Source organism: Panthera leo, chromosome A1 (assembly GCF_018350215.1).
Source record: "Panthera leo isolate Ple1 chromosome A1, P.leo_Ple1_pat1.1, whole genome shotgun sequence".
In the NCBI taxonomy this organism is placed as follows: Eukaryota; Metazoa; Chordata; class Mammalia; order Carnivora; family Felidae; genus Panthera; species Panthera leo.
Genome location: NC_056679.1, coordinates 113,589,812 through 113,612,690, shown reverse-complemented (window position 1 = coordinate 113,612,690; position 22,879 = coordinate 113,589,812). Strand labels below are relative to the sequence as shown.

General features: G+C 44.8%; 1 protein-coding gene and 1 long non-coding RNA gene across 3 annotated transcripts in view; one reads left to right on the top strand and one right to left on the bottom strand.

The window, feature by feature from the left end:
• SPOCK1 (SPARC (osteonectin), cwcv and kazal like domains proteoglycan 1) overlaps positions 1 to 22,879 on the top strand; it is a 513,210-nt gene that overhangs the window by 270,340 nt on the left and 219,991 nt on the right. The window lies entirely within an intron of this gene.
• On the bottom strand, positions 1,061 to 11,122 carry LOC122218033. The gene is made up of 3 exons (XR_006201807.1): positions 11,034 to 11,122; positions 7,081 to 7,742; positions 1,061 to 4,004 (listed from the first exon to the last, which is right to left on the bottom strand). It is a non-coding gene; the product is annotated as an uncharacterized LOC122218033 (long non-coding RNA).

Genomic DNA, 22,879 nt, shown 5'->3' with positions numbered 1-22,879 from the left:
CTTGAACTCACAAACTGTGACATTTTGACCTGAGCTGAAATCAAGAGTCAGATGTTTGACTGAGCCACTTAAGTCCCTCCCTCCCGGGTTTATTGAGATATAATTGGTATCTAACATTGTGCAAGTTTAAGGTGTACAGACAAATGTTCATAGCACCTCTGTCTATAGTAGTTAAAAATTGGAATCAGGCCAGAATTCAGGGGGTGCATTTGGCTAAACTGTGGTACATGCGTATCATGGAATGAAATAGCCCTGCACTATTGATACATGAAGTGATGGAGATAAAATCTCCAGGGCTTTGCTGAGTGAAAAAGCCAGCACTAAGAGGTTACATGCTATATACAGTTCCAATTAGATAACATTTTAAATATGCCACAAATTTAGAAGTTGAGTGAAAGATTAGTTGTTGTCAGTGGTTAGTGATGTTAGGGGGCTAAGGATGGTTAGGAGGGAGGAGGGTGTGATTATAAATGGGAGATACCAGGGGTCCTTGTGGTAACGGAACTGTTTTGTATTTTGGCTTTGTATTTGGTAGAACATGAACTGACACGTGATGAAATCATACAGAACTAAACCCCTGTACACACGTGTTCACACATACAGTGCAAGTACAGTTGGTAAAAGCCAAATAAGATGAATGGATTGTGTCTATATGAAGATCCGGTTGTGATATTGTACTGTACTTTTGCATTGCAGTTAGCATAGATGATGTTACCATTTGGTGAGATTGGATAAAGGGATCTGTCTGGAATATTTCTTTCTACTGCGTGTGAATCTACAATGCTCTCAATAAAAATTTCAGTGTAAAAAGGTACATGATGTGGTAGAATCAGATTTAATATATTTTGATATTAAAAATGATTAAGCAGGCCCTACTATGAAATGTTCAGAAAAATACACAGAAAAGGATTGTGGGGTACACCAGCTAAAATTCCTGTCTCAAAGTTGATAGATTACTAGAAATTAATTCATTTATGAGCTTTGTTCTGATCTAATCAGGTAATGATACTACCAAAAATAATTTCACAAATGAAGCATCTTTTATTTTTTTCTTGCAAGAGTACTGAAGATTCACTGTAGTTGGAATTTCTCAATAAGCCCAAAGAATAGAATAAACATGACCCATATGTTTGCTTTTTAGTAGATGATGAAGACTGCAAAGGTTTGTTGTGTGTGTGTGTGTGTGTGTGTGTGTGTGTGTGTGTGTGTTTTAAACTCTTGGTGTTTTATCCTATGGTCCATTTTGCATTTTGTGGGGCAACCCTTTTCTTTCCAAGGAGAACCCCTTGAAGATCTTTCTCTGACTGGGCCTTTCTTCTGAGACACTGTTGGTTTGAGAAAAGGCTCTTGCACAGTATTTCAGAAGCTTGCTGCTCATGGGACGTCACCAAACTTGCTTCCTACGTGCCTTCAGCAGCTCTTAGCTGCTCTTAGACAGTAACTGGAAGGATGCCAATAGATAATTGCATATAAAGAAAGAAGGGGAGAGCTCAGGGTCCGGAGGATCTGGTCCTGTCTTTGATCAGTCCTGACCATTGCATGTGCTTCTGTCCTTTTGCAGGAGCAGAACACTGGGTAGTCACAGACTGCCTTTCCTTCAGGGTCCAGAGGCGGTCTTCATTGCCTGCCACCCTGTAGCAGTGACAAGGTTGCTCTCAGCCTGCGATGTCTTTATCTGAGCTCTCTGTGCTAGATCGCTTATTTTTTCTGCCCAAACAATAGCCACCTGCCTTTCTAGGAGATGTGCCTGTTTCCTCTAGTCACCTTGTGATTCAGATGAGAGTGTCATCTTCCCGTGCACTCTGTTCCTTCACTCTGGCAACATCGGGGGCCTGGGAGCTACCAGAGGTTGCGTTTTCATGACCTAGTGGTAGACCAGTCCCTGCTCCTGGTCATCCTCAAGACTGGGCACCCGTTGAGCTGTTTGCTGATATGAGCTAGTAAGATGCGTTCCTTCGCTTGGCTGGTTCATGGCGAGTTTCTTTCACAGGCATTTAGGTGTCCTGAATCATACTCTCCCAAAGATCGATATCTGTTCTTTTCTTTCTTTGTTCTTCCTGTAGCTTACTGCTCTTAACTTTAGGAGGAGAGGTCAAAATACATGCATTTTTCTTTTTTGTTCTTTCAGTTTCCTGCTATTTCCTAGACTAGGTCAGTCGAGGATTCCCTTTGTGTCTAGGGAGGATGAGGTGCGTCTCCAGGGGCAGCTCCAGCCTCATCAGGAGTCCCCCCAATCCGAATGAAGAAAGTCTGGTGTAGTGCTGCCTGGATGGCTCCCATTGCGTTTATTTGCAGTGTATGAGCCCGTCTTGTTGGAGAGATTGATGCCATCACCCAGGCTAAGTCTCAGTGAGTTGGTATATGGAGACCTATGAGTGATTGCAGACATGGCTCTGAGGTAAATCCATAACCCGGGCAAGAGCTGCTATGTAGTAATTAAACTGAAAATATAATATTTGTATAAACTTTCTGCCCCTCGGCACAACATATTTAAAATGTTCCTAGAGGTGATGTTTTTTAAAAATCTTTGCACTTTTGTACCACAGTTCGACTTAAATAGCATGCAAGTGCTATTCTCAAGATGACTAGTGTTTCTCTCACTTACTGGATGGGGTCTTGCCAAGAGGTGCCAAGAGGCATGTAAGGTCAGAGGTCTCAATGGAGGGCTTGGGAGCCATGTTTACAGAGAGTGTGCTGCTGCAGCCAACTGGGTCATGGATGTTGGCCAGAGCCTTCTTTGCACTTTGACCTGCCATGTACCATTTGTGAGGCCCTGTGCTTGTTTGAGTCATTCAGGGTTTCTCGGGTCAACTGGCAGCGGTCTGAAAGCAGGTCCCATTTCTCTCTGCTGAGAACCGAAGGGGGAAGAGTGAGAAAAGGGAACCAGACTGGCTTTGCTCATCATTGCCGTTCGGTTTCATCAGTTCTGTTCAGGGTGTGGGATTCGCACCAGTCCTGTGTCGGGGGGGGTGGGGAAATATCCAGATGGCGGAGTTTTGTGGTTTCTGTTCATAGGTGTATCCGCCTCCCAGCAGCCCCTGTTCCCCACGGAAGTCCTCAGGGAGGAGGACAGCAAAGACCTAGAGGATGGCAGGGTCTGAGACGCGTGCTCTGATGTCACAAATCTGCTCTCATGGTCTGTAACCTAGACACAATGGTAGTGTTGGCTGTTGCTTTGCTCATAGGAGCCCTGTGGTAACTTGCCCTCGGGTCTCTTGGCAAAATCCGAGGCTCTGTTCTGCAGACATGGGTCTTTTCTTCAAAGAGAGCCACTGGGTTCGGGTCATGGCCTATGTTCCCTGACTGTACAGACACTGGCCTACTGGTTGACTCGTTCCTTAAACCAAAATGGAAGGCCCTTGGGCTCCTCTGTGCATCTTAACAGCAGAAACCGAGTTGGGCCATAGAGGACTAATGTCCAAAGACTCTTATTTTATTCTGATCATACCAGAACCAGCGGGTCACTAGGATTTCAAGACCCTACGAAATGAGCTGGTGTAAATCATAATACAGCAAACAATTCAATTTGCTCTCCTTGGAAAGTTCTTCTGCAGAGACAAGGCCACTGGGACTGAGTGGGACTGAAGCTTTAGAAAATAACCATGAGTTTCAGACTGCATTTCATCTTTTTGGCAAGCAGTAAAATCTATTTTTCTGTCAAATGAAATTTCACCTGGAATCTAGTACATGTAACTGATTAGAGCAGAATTTCTAAGGTTAGCCTAGCCCTTGTTTCTACAAGGGTTTTTGAAACTCTTCCTTGGAAGCCCAGGTTGGCGGGGTCCCCGCTTTGAGGGCTCTGCTTTCAGAGTCCAGCACTGCCTTCAAAGCTGAGTAGCTCCCAGAGCCCAGAAGTGGCCTGGAGCAGGTTCTTCTGATTCCCCACACGCTCTGAGCTTCATGCTTTGCAGCTGTTCTGGAGTCCCTGCTGTGTCCCCGATTGCAAATTTTGTGAAAAGTCCTCCGTCAGAATGCCTCATTTTGCAGATGGATCAAGGGAGGACCTGAAAGAGGCAGGCAGTTGCTCACTATTCATTCACTTGCTTTTTGGTTCGTTCGTTCGTTCATTCATTCATTCATTCGTTCATTTATGCACTCATTTGTAAATGTTTGCTCAGCACTTAACTACACCTATTTCACAGCTTTACTATGTTCTCCAGATACTCTGGTCAGTGAATGTAATGTCTCTTGGCCTCACAGACCTTATGATCTGGATACATACTCTTCTCAAAACCATGAATGCTGTGAATGGGAGCTAGCGGAGCACTACATTAGTCAGCTCAGGCTGCTGTAACAAAATACCATAGACAACAGACACTTCGGTTTCACAGTTTTGGAGGCTGGATGTCTGAGACCAGGATGACTGCAGATTGGATTTCTGGTGAGAGGTCTCCTCCTGGCCTGCAGGTGGCCTCCTTCTTGCTGGCCTCACATGGCAGAGACTTGGCTCTTCCCCTTCTTATAAGGGCACTGATCCCACTAGGGGGCTCCACCCTCGTGGCCTCATCTAATAATCCTCATTACCTCCCAAGGCCCCACCTCCACATGCTCCCATATTGGCAGTTAGGGCTTCAACGTAGGAGGTGGTTTTTTTCTTTTTTCTTTTTTTTTTTTCAGGATGGGGACACAATTCAATCCATAGCAGATACTGTTTGGGCACACCGTGGTGATCTTTAACCTGATAGTAGAAAGATGGATGGGAGTTAAGCATATGGAGGAGGCAGGAGAAGACAGTGTTCCAGGCAGAGGGAACGGCTCGAGCAAAGGCCCAGAGATAAAGGAGTCCTGAGCCCTTGGGTGCAGGTGCCTGTGCTCAGGGAATGCAAGCCAAGGACCTGTGAAGCTATGGAAATAAGGAGTCATGCACCGTACTATCGGCTTTGAACAGACATAACCCTGAGGGAAATGGGGAGCCCTAGAAAGGGCGAGCATGCTGGAGTAGGTGACAACCCTTGGCGTGGCTTCCTCCCATAACATTAAAGGCCCCGCCTGTGTATATGGTGCTTCATGGTCTGACATCCCTTAGAATAAATGTGGATGCCTGGGCAGCATGACACTTCAGCCCTCAGGGCAAGAAGATCAAGCCACAGTTTGTTCGGTAAACAGATTCATTTGGTCAGTAGTTTAATTCTGCAGCAGCTGAATGACATTATAAAGAATGCGGTGGCATTTCTACCGGAAATGTCTGCCATCATTTTCTTCTTGACATGAGGAGAATAAAAGCTTCCCCACTCCAGAAGAATTAGCATGAAATATGCCCATCAGTCTCCCTGTGAGCAGGCTTTCGGCTGCAGCATTGCATTCACAGTGACTGAGCGGGATGGTGTACGTCCCACCAGTGGTCTCATTGTCAGATGCCCACCCCTCTGGATGGCCCTGTTGGGCTGTGGCCTTGGGTCAGTGCTGCATGGCTGCCTCCACAGTGGGAGGACCCCTGCCTGCAGTCATTCTTGCTACTCACTTGGGGGCTGGCCCCTGGTTCCATCAAGGGCTCTAGACTCCCTTTGGGTCTGAGCTTTTCACAGGTGGCTTTCGTTTTCATTTACCCCTATTTCCATTCTTGTCTCTTATTTCTCATTCCTTTGGCATGCTGTTCTCCAAATGTGGTCTTTGGATTGGTGCATCAGACATGCAAATTCTTGAGTCCCAACTCAGACGTACCAAGGCAGCATTGCTGAGGATGGGGCCCAGAAACCTGCATTTTCAGGAGCCTTCCAGGTGATGCCAGTGCACAGTCAAGCTGGGAACCCCTGCTTCAGCCCACACATATGCCGTGTGCTTGTATGCTCCATGCCTTCGAATGCAAGCGAGTGGACGATCAAGTTTGTGTTTGGGCCCGGGCGCACGTGTCTGAACCTTTCAGAGAAAGTTCTGTGCAGGGACGTAAGCATAGGGAGTCCCTGGATGGGGGCTGAGTAAGGCCTGGGAGTTCTTCAGTATCTCTTAGTACCTGTTTGTGATATGGATGCTGACAGCTAACGACTATTGAGCAGGTTCTGTGTGCCATCACGCTGCCCAGCCTTGTGCACATCTCATTCTCACCATCACCTCTGTCGGGTACTTTTCCTATCCCCATTTCATAGGGAGTCACAGTGAGGCTTATAGCAAGTAACTTGGTCAAGATGGAACCTGAGCACACGTCTTCACTGCGTCTGAATAAGCATGTGTCTGCACATCCTCCCGCTCTGTTTGCACACCAGCCCTTGGTGGTGCTGGTGAGAGGGGGAGGGGCACTTTCAGCAACACCTGTGTTTGCTGCTTCTAGCTCTTGGGCTGGCTTAGTTGAGACGTTGCGGCATAGAGCCCTGCAAAGGGTTTGAGCATGAAGAGCTTTCATGCTCTTGGTGGAGAATGGTCCTTAATCTCTCCAAGAATACTTTTAGAAGCACAAACAGGAACCAAGAAAATGAAGTGAACTGTTTTACACTTGAAATGCACCACGTGTGAGAAAGTGCCTGTTAAATCGGGCTGGGTCTGCTTTCCTGGTCTCCTATGATTGGGGCCATTAAAAACTGCAGGGGTGAGCTGGTTAATTGTCTTCCCAGGTTGTGGCGGCCCTGTGGGAGGGGACAGTGGTCTCGTGGGCTTCCTGTACGTTTCTCTGTGGACTTTCATCTCGTTATAAATAGGCAGCAGTAATGATTTTATGGTATTGAAGGGCGAGTGGGGGAGAAACCTGGGCTGAGATTTAGAAGACTCACATGAAGGCATATGTGTTAGATAACTCTTTTATCAGGCTTAGCAGAGATAATTTCTGAACCTCAGCTTGCTGCTTTTAGGGTGATCGGTGATGTCTTTTCAAGTTTCTTGCTGGCTCTCAAGTCTGTAGGTAGATGGGTGCCTTGGGACTCAGGTATGAACTGGCCTTTTGATTTTTACACCAGCTTCTTTTCCCAGCTAAAATTCTTTAAGGATTTCTATTTGGCTAGTTCCTCCTCATGGGCCACAATTTTGCATTCTGTGCTTTGAAAGCGTGTCACTTACTCTGAGGGAAAAATGTAGCTAAATACATAGTAAATCACATGTACTCTTATACCCTGCCTATATGTTAAGCCATCCTCTGTCCACTAAGTGTCTCACCATTTTCCAGATTTGTGTTGGAGACATCCAGCAGCTGGCTGCATTTCCCTATGATTTCTCTTCCCCAATTAGCTTGTAGCCAAGTTCCAATAATATATTAAGCCGAGAGCTTTTCTTGTTAATTTCCCCATAGAAAAGATGTGGCAAAGCTACTGGGAGGCTGAACTTAGCCTACAAACATTGCTGAGCTGTACTGTTCTTCCTTTCAAATCATCAGTTGCTCCCTTGGAGAATAACTTTGTTTAGCATCTGGAAAGATGTTGGAGTGTTATAGGAAGTTGGAAACTTTGTGGCATTATTAGTTAGTGGGGGAAATTCCTTCTGGAGTAAACTTCATGAAGTGACTCTGGAAGCTTTACTATCCAGTTGGGTGTATTACCCGAAGGTAGTTCAGACTTCTTGAGATTCAACTTTTGCATAAACAAAGTGATATAGTACATTATGAAATGATGTCCATGGATGTACTTATGTTGACTAGTCTTATATCACTCTTCAGATGTTCCCTGATAGACAGGCGTTCTGAGCTCTGGCGGGGAGGGGGCCTGCCATGAACTCTGAGAGTTCATGTTTTTGGATCATCACCTTTGCTGGTACAACTTGAATGTTAGAGCCGTTCTTTGAACTTGTAGTGCATTTTTTCTTGCTCATTATTTCATAAACACCTGTGATAAAATGAGAATAGTGGTGTTGAAGTTTAGGTGTCAGAAATGTGGAGATAACATCAGGAATCATTAAGCATGCCCTAAATGGCCAATCATTAGTCTCAAATGGATGGACATTGGAATTAAAACAGTCAACTGGGTGTTCAGTTGTGAGGAAAAAGAAAATTAAAGGACACGTGTGAATTGCTGGAAATATGTCATCAAAGGTGGTGTTTAAAAATGATGTCATTAAGAATTTCGTGCTGTTTTTCAATGTTTAGGAACAGCCCCTTCCTTCACCCGTACAATATAGAAATCTCTTGTTTGATCATCACACTTTTTACTTTTTTAATCTCTGTATTATAGCACATTATGTACTCTGTAATGGGCTACCCTTGGTTATGGGGGCTGCTTTTTTAATTTGCCATCAAAATTTCTTTTTTTTTCTCATATTGAAGTCACAAATCTTATTAGCAGCCATGATTGGGAGGAAAATTGAGAAATTAATTAATGGAAATGGTCATTTTCTCCGGTTTCTATCCTCTGTCCCTTCCTGGCTAGACTTGACTTCCTGTCCCTGCTTCATTTTTCTCCGTAACACTTACACTTAATAAAGCATATGTTATACGTATTATTTGTCATCTGTCTTCTACAAGTAGAATGTTAGCGCCATGAAGCTAAGAATTTTTGCCTGTTCCTTAGTCTATACCAGTGTTTCTCCATAGTTTTTCCATTTTCACTCTCCTGAGGAGACTTTCTAGACTCTTGTCTGCTAATTTCCTCCCTCCCTGGAATTTCAATACCACAAATATACCATGTATCTATGTCCTATGTGTATAGTTGAGATTTATACCTAACAAGAGTAAGACGTTTTTTATCCCTCAAAAATCATTTTACCCCTTGGAAGAGAAGTGTTGCCCCTTCTGAGAATGCACACTCTGGCCCTAAGCCAACAGGAGTCCTGGAGCAGAGCAGGTACTTAGTAACAGTTTCTGAGTATCCCCTTCTAAAATTCCACCCTTCTTTTCCCCGTTGCCAAAGGAATGTTTGGCTAAGCCAGCGAAAGGTGGGTGAAGGGAGTCCTTCCCTCAGTTGTATCAAGTCTTCATTCTTAAGAGTCTGTGATCACCCAGTGGAGGCACTGCTTTAATAGAGGGTCTTATTTAAACCTGTGGACTATTCTCCCTGCCGATCAGTGCATAAACAGAAAGCCAGTGCACATGCTAAGTGGTCTTACCAGCTCCTAGCAGTAGCTCTGTTCCCACTTAAGCTGTGGTACTGACACTGACCTGTTTGGTCACAGAGCCTCCTGGCAGTATTTTGTGCAGCTGTGGTGGTGGCCTTACCGGTCAGCGGTTTTCCACATACACCCTTGAAACAGGGGCAGGAACCAAACAGAGGCATTTCAACAAATCTTCTCAGAATGCCCGGATTTCCTTGCATGTTTTCAAATAACTCGATAGTCTGCAGCCTCTCCTCCCATCTTCCCAGTAGCCTGTACATATGGCAGGGTAAAAGGCCAGCAGTCCCTCTTGTGTTAAATAAAACAAGCAAACTTCAGGCTTCATGGTGTCCTGTGTGATTGGAATAGTAACAGAAGCAAGACAATTGTGTGGCCTTTCAGATGCCAGAGACCAGGAAGACCCTCTCAGCCTGCAGTCCAAGGCTCGCCCAGCAGACAGAGACAGACCCCATGCCTGAAGCCTTGGGCAGGGGTGAATGACACGTTCCTTGAGATGCCTCAGGAGGAATAATTGCCCGTTAGTTCCTGTATTCCCAGAAAGGAAAGCATTCATTCATCATTTTAGGTAGCTTTGTTCCTCCATAGAAATGTTTCAGATGCTAATTTCCTTGGGAGAGAAGACTGACATTCATGCTTACTTTTATACCAACAATTATGCAGGAGTATGAATATTCATGTCAATAAGATGAATTTAATTATAGTCTGAGAAAATATCATAATGAATGGTTCTGCTGGTCTGACCCTCGTGGCTATAATAATAAAGATAAGTTCCTAAAATGGGGATCTATTCTTATCTGAGCCATTGACTGAAAGTGGAAAGGCTTTGAATTTTTTTGTTTGCTCTGTTGAGGTAGATTCCCTGAAATGAGACCTAAGTGTGTCATGTGTAATGGTCCTCAGTTAGTGGGGTTACATCTTCTGGAATGTAGTCGCAGCCAGATGTACCTATAAATTTCACATATTGGCCTAGACGCTTATAACATGAAACCACGTATGCTTCTTAGTAACTGAAACCGACGGGTCATTTTTCCTCATGATGGATAGCAGTTAAAAAGATTTCTTTTTTGGAAAGTGTTGAAATTAGACATTTAAAACCGAAATTTCCAAGGCAACAGGCTATTTGCAGGGAATGTATGGTGAATCCTTTTTATAATTCGAGTGCCTTTCCCTGCATATATTTCTACATAGATGTATGGGGTTTCTATCCCGGTTTTTCTTAAAGTGAGGCATACCCATCCGGGCAGATGTGTTTTTGCCGGCCACGTTGCTATGGCTGTTGTTTTACTCTAGCCGGGTATTAATTGAAGTGAGTCATTTTAAAAGAGAACACTTGTGGGGTGCCTGGGTGGCTCAGTCAGTTAAGCATCCGACTCTTGATTTTGGCTCAAGACACGATCTCATGATTTGTGAGATCAAGCCTTGGGTCGGGATCTGCGCTGACAGCCCAGAGCCTGCTTGGGATTCTCTCTCCCTCCCCGCCCCCCCCCGCCCCCGCCACCACTCGCACACATGTGCCCTTGCACATGCATTCTTTCTCTCAAAAGAAACATCTTTTAAAAAGAGAACAGTTGCAAAAATGCTTTAAAAGCATGGATAATAAAGCAGACATCTTCATAATAAGCAAACTTGGGAGACTTTTTCGCTTGAATTTCATTTGGATGTTACTATTTTCTACTCTGTGACCCAGCTGAGGATTCAGCATGGAGTCGGGCAACATTCGCCTATTGGCTTGTTCTGTTACTTGCATCCTTATTATCCACTCCGTGACCATTCGCTAAGTGCCTTCTGTGTGGTGGTCCCTCTGCAAGGTGCCGGGGAAGTGGCGATGAACCTGACTCAGTCCTGACCTTCAGTGTCCTCACAGTTTAGAGTGGAGACTGTAACGTAAGGCCAGCGATTACAGCAGGAGGCAGTGGGGATCACCATGCGGAGGAGCCTGGATTTAGGTGTCGGCCCTCTGTGACCTTGGACACCAGTTTATCCTTTGTGGCTTAGTTTGCTCATCTGTGAAATAGGATTAAAAATCATACCCCTAAGTGGGATAGAGCATTTGACTGCAAAAATCGTACCAGCTTCATAGGGTTCCTTGAGGATTAAGGGATGCTCATCCATGCAGAGTGTAGTTCCTGGCACATGGTAATCCCCAGAAAATGATGATCCATTCAATAAATGTGCAGACATATGTCACAGAGAGTGACTTATGATGTATCCAGGGACACGCCCACCAGGCAGGGCAGCTCGAGTGCAAGAGTCACTTTTGTGCCCATAGACAAAAGATGGGCAAGGCATTTTCTTTTTCTGCAGAACGTAACATAATAGTGCTTTTGGAGAATGAGGAGCTGTTGGTGTGGGATATATAGGTCGTGGCTTTGAGGTCATCTGATCTTGTTCTTTACTGTTCTTTTTACCCCTCTTCCTTTTTCTCCCCAAAAGATACTAACATGTGAAGGTATCATCAGTAGACTGGGAGTTCATCCAGGGCTGGGACCTTGGCTTCCTTAACCCTTACCACAGGGCCCTCTGTTTGACAGACATTTGTTTAATGAATGAATGAATGAATGAATGAATGGAACAAACGAACTAATGTATGAAAGAGTGAATGGATAAATGATATTTGATCATGATCAGGGATAGAATGTTAAGTAAAGGCATGGTAGCAGTTATTGTTTTTTCACATCTGTGTGTGTTTCTGGTAATAAGATATATTTTTTCATGGAATTTGACCCAGGATTTTGTTTGGCAGTATTTTGAGCTTCTATTTATTTGGAGAAGAAAAGGCATGATTCTTAATTGGTGTAATTTTACCTTCATGAATTCAGAAATGCAATTTCTAGAATAATGAGTTCTCCTTTTAGAAAGGAACATATTTGCAGAAATGCCAATTCTTGGCTCATTAGGCCCGGCCTAGCTCTGGAGCTACATGACTCTCCCTGGGGCTGGCCCTGTCAAGTTTGGGGATCCTCTCACATTTTCCAGTCCCTGCTGCCCCCAATCAGCTCTACCTCTCACAAGTAAGAGTTAATATTTAATGAAAGGACCTTTGAGACTTCCATTGCCAGAACGCTGCTTGCTTACCACTCTGCAAATAATTTTGGATGACTGATTTTTATAATCTTAGCATCATTATTCCTGTTCACACAAAGAACACAGTGTATTTATGTAAACAGGCCACTGGACAAATTGATGGGGTGATGATAGCATTTCCTGGGTGCAAATTTGTTAGTAGTCATCTATTTGGAGAGACTCCAGGTGAGCTTGAGGGGAAGAGAGCTTTGTATCAACCAGGTTTTTTCTGATGTGCCTCCTTAAGGTACACCCCACCCACCCAGGGTTGCATAAAGAAGGTGCCCTGGAGACAACCCTGCATTTTATGACTGCCCCATTTCTGCCCCCGACCCCTCGAAGGAGGCCTGGTTGCTGCTTTCTCCCTTGTTGATCATCCTCTCTCCTCTCCCCATGCTTACCCCTGCCCAGGCACCTGACGGCTGGTGTCCCGTTCCTGACTTTTGGTGGTGCTATCTGGGCTCCCCCGTCCCTTCTTATGATGTGGTGTCAGATGAGGAGTACCTCCTGGGCAGGTCTGGGGCCATCTGTCCTGTGTGCATCAGGGGTCGGGAAAGAGTCTGGCTGGCCCCTCTAGGACTCCATCCTGAGAGCTTGCTTCTCCGGGACTGAGACGGGTGGCCCTTCTTTCTGATGTAGCTGAGTCACATAACTTGTTAGTTTTCCCTGCAAGTCTTGAAGAAATTTTGAGTCTCTCCAGAAGGAATTAAGTGAGTGGTGTTATTGTTCTTTTGTTTAATTCATGACTTTTCTGGGATTCACAGTTCAAATATTTGTTAGCTTGAAAAACACCACTAATTTCTCAGCTTTGCACATTACTCATTTCAATCACAACAAAGCAGAAATGCTGCTGTGTAGAGGGCCCTTGGGTGGAGGGCTTGTAGCACCCAAGAACCACAGGTGAGGGCTGGACATGGGACCTTCTCCTCCTGGAACTTGATGGTGTGGTCATTTTAGGTAAAACCGTTCTACTGTTGGTCTCTGGTCCATTAGAAAAGACCCTGTCCTTTGCGCAGGGAGATCTCACCATCAGCTTGCTCGACTAGGGGGTTGAGAGACCAAGATTTATGTTCCATTTCTCACTAACAAGCTGTGTTACCTCAAACAAATCACATGTCCCTGACAGGCTTCCATTTCACACGAAGCTGAAGATGAAGACAAGGGATCAGGTTTCATCTTGAACTCTGACTAGTTAGAAATGGATCTGCGATCACAAATCATTGGGGAAGGATTCTGTGATTGATTAGCCATGTCTGCTATAGGTAAGGAAAGGGCCAGTGGTGGCATCCCTCAGGAAGGTATTGTCAAAGCCCCTTTTGCTGATGTTCTCCCCGTGTCTAGGAACATGGAAGCCATAGGACAGGACATGTGCAATGGGGCAACATCGACAGTAGGAGTGGGGTTGGACCGTTCCGTCTGATTTCTGTTGCAGCCCCCCCACTGGTTAGCTCTGACACCTTAGACTAGCCAATTAAGGGAATGCTATAGTCCCTACTTCAGATGCATGTTATGAGGACTGAGTCACATGTCTTCACTACTTTGCGTAGTAGGCGATCAGTGAAACTGTGGTTGAGCTCTTCTTACTAATATAAGAATTATGGACAGTACTTTCTGCAGAAACAGGTGGTTTCTACCTGGTGGTCAGCCCTTGTTTCTGAACCACAGAGGATTTGCCCACATCACTGTTGTGAATGAGGACATCAGAACAGTCCAGAGGTTCATGATGGCCCAAATCTGGAAGGAAATCCCATTGTTACAGTCATGAAGTTGTGAGCTAGATGCCATGTTTTACAGGTGGGAGCATCTGTAAACCTTAGGCCTGGGTGGGAGAGGGTGTTGTCCAAGGTCACTGGGTGAGGTGAGGGCAAGCTAGGTTCTGTCCTGAAATTCTAACATGTCCTGGATCTCTGTGTCTGTCCCGTGTGCTTCTAGCTGCCCAGCTGAGGGGCTTCTACCACAAGAGGAGGTGCCACTCAGTGGGATGCACGCTCACTTGGGGCTCTTACAGAGACTGGCTCTGGGGAGTGATTTGAAAGGAAGCCAAGTGCTGCTTTGTAATCATTGGAAGCATATTTATTTATTCATTATGTTTGAGAAGAGCCTCTAGTACCGGAAAGAAATGCTTCAGTCAACTGAGTTTTATTTTCTTTGTCGGTTTATCTTGATTCCCTGTGGCTTCCCACAGGCTTCCTGTCACTTCTCCCTTCCCAGCCTTGTCTCTGCTCCATGTCTTATCCATGCAGAATGAGGCCTTCAAAATCTCACCTCCCTCTGTCCAGACTCCCTCTCCCTGCCCTCAAGCCTGCATATTCCTGCCTGATGCTTATTTTCTTTGTTCTTTTTTCTTTTGTTGTTGTTGTTGTTTCAAACTTTACCTTGAATCTCAATAGGATTTATTTATTTATTTGTTTGTTTGTTTTAAATATGAAATTTTTGTCAAATTGGTTTCCATACAACACCCAGTGCTCATCCCAACAGGTGCCCTCCTCAATGCCCATCACCCACTTTCCCCTCCCTCCCACCCCCATCAACCCTCAGTTCTCAGTTTTTGAGAGTCTCTTATGTTTTGGCTCCCTCCCTCTCTACCTCTTTTTTTTTCTTCCCCTCCCCCATGGTCTTCTGTTGGGCTTCTCAGGATCCACATAAGATGAAAACATAAGGTATCTGTCTTTCTGTATATGACTTATTTCACTTAGCATTACACTCTCCAATTCCATCCACGTTGCTGCAAAAGGCCCTATTTCATTCTTTCTCATTGCCATGTAGTACTCCATTGTGTATATAAAGCACAATTTCTTTATCCATTCATCAGTTGATGGACATTTAGGCTCTTTCCAGAATTTGGCTATTGTTGAAAGTCTGATGCTTATTTTCAAAACATGCCTTTGATTAAACCTTGGCCCCTATGGCCTCCTCACCCCCCTGCAACTGTCCTGCACTCCAGCACAGCCCTATTGAGCGCACTCCCCAGGCCATTGCCCGAGCCTCCTCTCCTCCTGGAGTGCCTGCCCACCTCCCCTTTCCTTATGGTTTCCTCTTTATTTGGAAAGACAATCCAAATGTCATCACTTTGAAGGCTTCCCCAGAGATGGCTTCAGAACCTCCCCATCCTTGACCCCTGACCCCTCCAGGCAGAAGTGGCCTGGGATATGGTCTTCTGTACTCCTTGCTCTTTTCTTTTACTAATGTATTGCACAGTCTTTAAAGGAAATAATGCTGTATTGTGCAATACTTTATTCCCCATCACTGGTGTTGTGCTGTCCTAGAGCAAGGTTTTAATCCATATTTGAGTGTCTGATTGAGTGAGCCCTAATGGCTCATGTTGGGCCATGTATACATATCTCATCTGATTATCTGGAGATCCTTGTGAAGTAGTGTCAGTTGGGGTCTGCTTTTGAGAGCTGAGAACCCTGAGGCCAGAGAGAATCAGTTGTGTGAAGGGCTGGCTAGTTAGTGATGGCGTCAGGATTTGCATGCGGGGTGGGAGATTTCAGATCCTCCCTGCCTTATGCTGTAGTGAATGAAAGTCACACCTGGTGACCAGACTTGGTCCGAGGTAGTCTTCACCTGCCAGATTCATTTCCCATTCTCCTCACCCATCTGAGTCCTTCCTCTTGTTTAGGGTCTACCACCTGGGTGCCCCATCTCTGCCATGCCTTGGATCATCATGCCATCACCGCTCACTCATTTACTGGAGAGCATTTTGCAATGAGCCATCTTCTCATTGTACACTTCAGTGTGCCCCCTGAATTGTGTGCTTCTGTAGGAGAGGGGTTGTATTTTGAATTTGAGCCTTGACTGGGCCCCTGCTCTGCCACTTTTTGACTTGGATAAGATGCTGAGCTCTTTAAATCTCAATTTCTTTATCTCTAGACTAGGTAGTTTTGTGTTTCCAAAACTTGTAACTCGCCTAGTGTCTGGAGATGATGCAATTACAAATGAACATTCAAGGGCCAGATCGGAAATGTGCAGTTGTCCCAGAGATTGTTTGCGGCTTCTGTATCTGCAATGTTTTACTAGCTGGAGCCTTAGAGAACTTTCTCCCATCAATGCCCCATGGTGGAGAAACATGAGCCATATTGCTGGGGTGTGGCCTGAAGCAGTCTTCCACAAATCTTAAATCTCTTTGAAGTCCCAGGTTTCATCTTTAAAAAATTCATACACATTTTGAAATCTTTTTCTTAATATATGTCAGTGTTTTTCTTGGTATGAAAATAATGTAAAATGACCACCCACTAAATCTACATTCCAGGGAGGAATGCTTCAGCATCCACTATACACAAGCTCTGGTAGTGCTTTGGCTTTTAATCGTGTCCCTGAGAGCTTGCTTGATGTGAGTCCTCTCCAGGTGAGTGGAGGAAGTTGGATCTCAGGGGCCTACAGAGCATGGTCCCTTGACTGGGCAGAAGACCAGACCTTGGTGAAGGGTGAGTTCACCCAGGGGATGAGGCTGCTTAGAGAAGACATTTTGCTTCTTTATCTAGGTGGAAAGCAGATTCTTGACATTAAGTTTGAAGAGATTTACTTGTTCTCTATAGAGGTAAAAACCGCTACCTCAAGGGTCCTAGATGGGTCCTATGAAAAGCTTGGTTCTTGACACTTAGTGAATGTTCAAAGATGTTTTCTCCCATTGAAATTGTAGACCTTGCACCTGTCCATCCCAGGCCATATTTATCCAGTATCTTTCATTTGCAAGGGTCATTGTTTGTTGATGCTTCCTTAGTACATGCTATTCCTTTGGTCCACACCTAATTAAGGAGCAAATATTATTTTTCCCTTGGAATGGAAACATTGAGTTTTTTTAATTGGGAGTGGAACTTGCTAATTAAAGTATATATTTGCCTAGCAATGGAATATTTCTACAACAAAATGATCATGATTTAATGTGCTGTAAATTCTGCTTCATATCATCTCTTAATCAGAAACTACCTTCCTTAAAAAATTCAGCTCGAGTTCAGTCTTCTGACCTCCTGAGGCCCCAGTAATCTCTCCTTCCATCCCCATTAGACCTCATCATTGGTATCCTGAATCTAGCACTTGGTGTGGAGGCATTGTTTTTGTTTACCATTTTATGCCTTTGTCTTATTATTTGTCCGAATTGGTGTGCCCTTGTAGACCACAGCTATCAGTAAACACTTATTCAGTCAGTCATTGAACTTTTTGTTGTTGTTGAGTGCAAGATGTGCCTAAAGTGTGCTAGACTCTGAGGAAATTAATTCATTCTGAATGAATCATGAACCCAGTGTCCCTGTGAGGGCATGTTCACTCTTCTAGAAGTGACCTAAGTTTCTGCAGACTGAGTGTTTCTGACCGTATTTGGATGGCAGTGTTGTGGAGGAGCCTTGGGTTACATTCGCACAGACTTGAGTTGGAATTCGGGCTCTACCAGTTACCAGCTCTGGGACCTTGGCCATCTTCTCCTCTCTGAGCTTCCATTTTCTCACTTGTAAAATAGGAGTAAAACTGATCTTTCTTTCATAGTTGTAAGAGGTGAGGATAACACAATGCCTGGTTCATAGCACTAAATGATAGTAATTTTTTAACTATTTACTCTCATTTAGAAATACTTGTGTTCCTATTATATACAGTTGACCCTGGGCTAGGTGATTTGCTAAGTACTGGGGAATATGTGCATATGGTGACAAAGGCCCTTGCTTTTACAAAAGAGCTTTGGTAGCAAACAGTCTTCCTGGTCTGAGTCTCCTAAGTGTTGGTATAAAATGAATGCTGCCATGAGTGAGTATATTAAACATGTGGCTTCCCCCTTACCCCCAATATCCTGTTGATACTGTTATTGCTTTGAGAATAGGGGAAGTTAAAACGATAGCACCAAAACAAGGTTTGATCTGACCCTGTTGCATCCAGAAACACCCCAGATGGAGAGAGAGGTCACCATCATTGCAGTAAACATCCCCCCCTTCAGATGTGTGTCGCACCCTTCTATTGGAGCCTTGCTGGAACTCCAGGAAGCAGGCACAGTTGCCCCATGTCACAGATGGGGAACCAGGGACCCCTCAGTGTTACTGACTTAGCTGAGAGCACGTTGTCCAAGACAGGTGAAGGTGGGACTTGAACCAAGTTTGCTCACTTCCTAATCTGGTCCTCTCTATTGCATGGTGCCTGGGAACTCAGAGTCAGACCCTAGCCTTGCCAGCCACTTGTATGACATGACTTGCACATTAGTTTCCTCTTAGGCAAAATTAGAAATAGCACCTACTTGATAGAGGTTTGGTGGAGATGAAATGAGAGAATGTAATTGCTTTATGCAGAGTGTAGCTCACAGTCTATGAATACAAACCCTTGGTATAGCCAATGTCACCGTAGTCGTGCGGAGAATCTCTGAGGCCGCCTATGTGTGAAGCCTGTGTCTGCAACTTGTTGTGTGTCCTCATGTTACCCATCCTGGCTAAGCCTCACCATCCTCTGAGTAAAATGAGGACAATCATAATTAACACATGTGGTCCAAATAGCAGGTGCTAAATGAACTATTGGGACCTCATCAAGATAAAAATCTGGGGCACCTGGGTGGCTCAGTTGGTTAAGTGTCCAACTTCAGATCAGGTCATGATCTCTAAGTCTGTGAGTTCGAGCCCCATGTCAGGCTCTGTGCTGACAGCTCGGAGTCTGGAGCCTGCTTGGGATCCTATGTCTCCCTCTCTCTCTGCCCCACCTCTGCTCATGCTCTGTTTCTCCTTGTCTTTCAAAATTGAATAAATGCTACAAAAATTTTTTAAAGAAGATAAAAATCTTCTGCACAGGGAAGGAAACGGTCAGCAAAACTGAAAGGCAGCTGACAGAATAGGAGAAGACATTTGCAAACGAGAAATCAGATAAAGGGTTAGTATACAAAATCTGTAAAGAAATGATCAAACTCAATACCCAAAAAAGAAATAATCTAGTGAAGAAATGGGCAAAAGACATGAATAGACACTTTTCCAAAGAAGACATCCGGATGGCAAACAGACACATGAAAACATGCTCAACATCACTCATCATTAGGGAAATACAAATCAAAACCACGATGAGTTCCTGCCCTCACACCTGTCACAATGGCTAAAAATTAACAACTCAGGAAATGAGAGATGTTGGCGAGGATGCAGAGAAAGAGGAACCCTTTCGCACTGCTGGTGGGAATGCAAACTGGTGCAGCCACTCTGGAGAACAATATGAAGTCTCCTTAAAATATTAAAGATAGAACGACCCTATGACCCAGCAATTACACTACTAGGTATTTATCCAAAGGATACAGGAGTGCTGATTTGAAGGGACACATGCACCCCAATGTTTATAGCATTGGTTATTGAAATCATTGACATATGATTTCACTCATATGTGGAATTTGAGATGAAATAAGGGAAGGGAAAGAAAAATAAGAAAAAAACAAAGAGGGAGGCAAACCATAAGAGACTTTTAAATACAGAGAACAGGGGCGCCTGGGTGGCTCAGTCGGTTGAGTGTCCGACTTCAGCTCAGGTCACAATCTCACAGTCCATGAGTTCGAGCCCCGCGTCGGGCTCTGGGCTGACGGCCCAGAGCCTGGAGCCTGCTTCTGATTCTGTGTCTCCCTCTCTCTGCTCCTCCCCCGTTCATGCTCTGTCTCTCTCTGTCTCAAAAATAAATAAACGTTAAAAAAAAATTAAAAAAAAAATACAGAGAACAGACTCAAGGTTGCTGGTGGGGTGTTGGGTGGGGAGATGGGCTAGAGGGGTGAGGGGCATTAAGGAGTATTTGTTGGGATGAGCACTGGGTGTTATATGGAAGTGATGAATCAACAAAAATTCTATCCCTGAAATCATTATTACATTATATGTTAAGTGACTTGGATTTAAATTAAAAAAAAATAATAATAATAAAACAAATAGACCCTAACAAGTTATCATTCTGACAACAATGCTTGTGATTTTGGACTTTGCGTCTCTTCCCTCATCAAGAATGAAACCCATGACTTTGTGACTCCGACTAGCACCTTTTATGCTGTCTAGCTGTTGCGTTAGCTGGCTCTTGCCTTCCTGAGAGGACCCCCGTGAGGGGCAGAGGCTGCTGCAGTGCACTGAAACCAGGGTTCATTGCCTGACCTCTCCTTGACCCATCTCAGCGCTCACCTCCCAGATGGCAGCATCTAGTGTCTGGAAGGCCAGAGGCAGAGCCCTGGGCTGTGGATACCTCCCTCCCCTCCCCTTTTCTTCCTTCAATAGACAGTGTAGAATCCTTGGTCCAACCACCACCTGGAACTGTTACCCGTGTGCAAGAGGCGAAGCCTCTGACTTTGTCCACTGCAAGGAATCTCGGATGCTGGGGAAGCAAATCTGGCAACACACAAGATAAGAGTTCAGGAAGTGCTGGAAATGCAGTCCAAAGGGCTAAGACTCCTCACTCCTGGCCCAGGGCTTTGTTGTCAGTCATAGATCAAACAGGTAACCGCATGGTGCCCTTATGTGACCAAGATGAGATTGTTAATGAGGCACCATGCAAGCCATTGAGTCCAAGGTTGATGACAGAGCCTGCTGCCTGCTCCTCATTGCTGAGTCCACGCAGTGCATGGCCCGGAGTATGTTCAGGATATAGTGGTTGCATTGAAGAAAATTAATCGTGAAAGGATTATTGTTCGAGAGGATAAAATTACATCATCATCATTATGTTTGCTACAGCATATTGCATACTTCCTCCATGCCAGGCAGCATGCCCTTCCTGTCAACAATCTCTGATTCTTAGCAACACCCCTAGTGAGGTGAGCACCGTTAGTCCCCACGCTCACATTTGTGGGACTCAATCTCAGGTGCTGAAAGACGTGATCAAGGTTACACAGCTAGGGGGTAGCTGAGGTGGACTTCAGAGACGGGTTTAACTTTGAAGACCTTGCTCTTAACTATTATGCTGAAATGTGACCCTGCATAATGGGAGGTCCAGTGTGGGGTGACAGTCCCTTACTTCTGTGGGCCTCACTTTCCTCATCTTTGAAGAAATAGTGCAGAGCTGGGTCTCAGGAGGTCTCTTCCAGAGTGGTCATGCTAGGTCTGCTTTCCCTGGGGGCATCCGGTGTGCACAGGACTAAGCCGAGCTCACGTCCCTGCAGCTGATGTTCTGGTGTGAGGAGAACTGCCCTTACACAGGGCTTTGGCTCACTGGTGAGAATCATAACCAACTGGCTTGTGGACAGAGTACTGGGGGAAGTAGAATGTAGAACTGAGCCCACGTTCCTGTCACACTATGCAGGCCGAACTCATTGGCAGTTCTGGATCTAGCTACCTCTCTCTCTTAACTGACCTAAAATGGTACTGGGCGAGTACAGATGAGGCGGTTAGGAGATATAAGCTATAACATGGAACCCTGAGCAAACCGTCCCTGCTCCTGCATGCCTTAGCTGGTGGTTGACTCCTCTAGGATAGGAAATCTCTGGGATGCTCAGTGATGACCTGCTGGCAAAAGGGCTTACTTTACCTCCCCTCATCCCACACTGGTGCCCAGCCTGTATTGCAGATGTGTCTCAGATTCCCAGTTCTCTCCTGTACCTCCCTCAGACCATCAGCAGGGCTGCTGGGATGCTCTCAAGAATAGAATGACATGACGCTTAAATAAAGCTGATTATTTGAGAGCATTTCAGAAATATGTGCAACAGGTTTATTCTTAACTTTCCAAAGACTAAGATGTGATAATGCTGCATGAGTCCTCTAGTTAGATAGTTGCCTCAGCTCTAGCCTTGGAAGTAACAGGAAGACTGGGGACGATTTCTTCAGATAGGCCATTGTCAGTGTTTCTTTGAGGTAAAACCATATAAAACTTGGCTCCTTTGCTTTTGCAGTGTGTGTGTGTGTGGTGTATGTGTGTGAAAGAAGAAGGGAATTGTATAGAACATGGAATAAATTTGAAAACCACTTAACAGATAACACACACCTGCCATCTCCCATCCCTTTGCTTGATTGTCCCACGTACAACAGGGTGGATGTGTCACCCTCAAATTCTATGGCATTGGAAATGCACGGAGCAAAACCGGCTACCCTGGATCGTAGATTTGGTTCCAAGCTCATTCACTTTCTGGCTTTGTGACAAAAAATCAATATCAAATCTAGTTGTGTTGGCAAATACACAGGTTTGAAAAGGCTACAGTGGAACATTGAAATCACTAAAAGTGCTTGAGTCTTAATGGCCAAGAACATAAAGTATGGATTTATTGCATTTAGTGTTTGGAAGACTTCATATTTCTCCGCATTTCTTGTGGTTTTGTATTTGTGTACAGAGTGTATCACATGCATCTTTTTAAACTCGATCCCAGTAATTGTATGCTCGTTGACTACATGAATCATTTTTTCACTTTCCTGGACATTGTCAAGCTGAAAGGCTGGGTTCTTGTTTTGTGTCTGATGACTGACACTGGGATTGAACTCTCGGGGGACCCATAATAAAATCAGAGTACAGTCCAAAAATATGTGGTTAGTCTGATTCAGTCAAGCCCGGTGCTTTCTCATCTGTCACACAAGCCAGTCTTGTGGTTCTGGGCTCAACAAATTATTATGAAAATGGTTTCACATTTGCTGCCGATGGTGATGTTGTCTGCTTCCAACTTTGGGAGGGATATTTATAGCGTTTCTATCAGTTTGAGTCATATCGGAGCAAAATCAAAGTACGTCCGTATCTCCTTACTTTTAGAAGCAATTCATTTGTAGTGTGTGGGTCATGCAGTGCAGGCTCTGATGTGGCCTGGTTATTTAGGGCTTTGGCAGCCTTAATAGCTTTGAATTACCTAATGGAAAATATATTTTGGAAATAGGAAATAGTAAACACCCTTTTCAAGTAATTCTTACCATGGTGTGGGATTTGACAGTGAACGGGAGAGAAAGTTGTTTCCCCGTTCGGG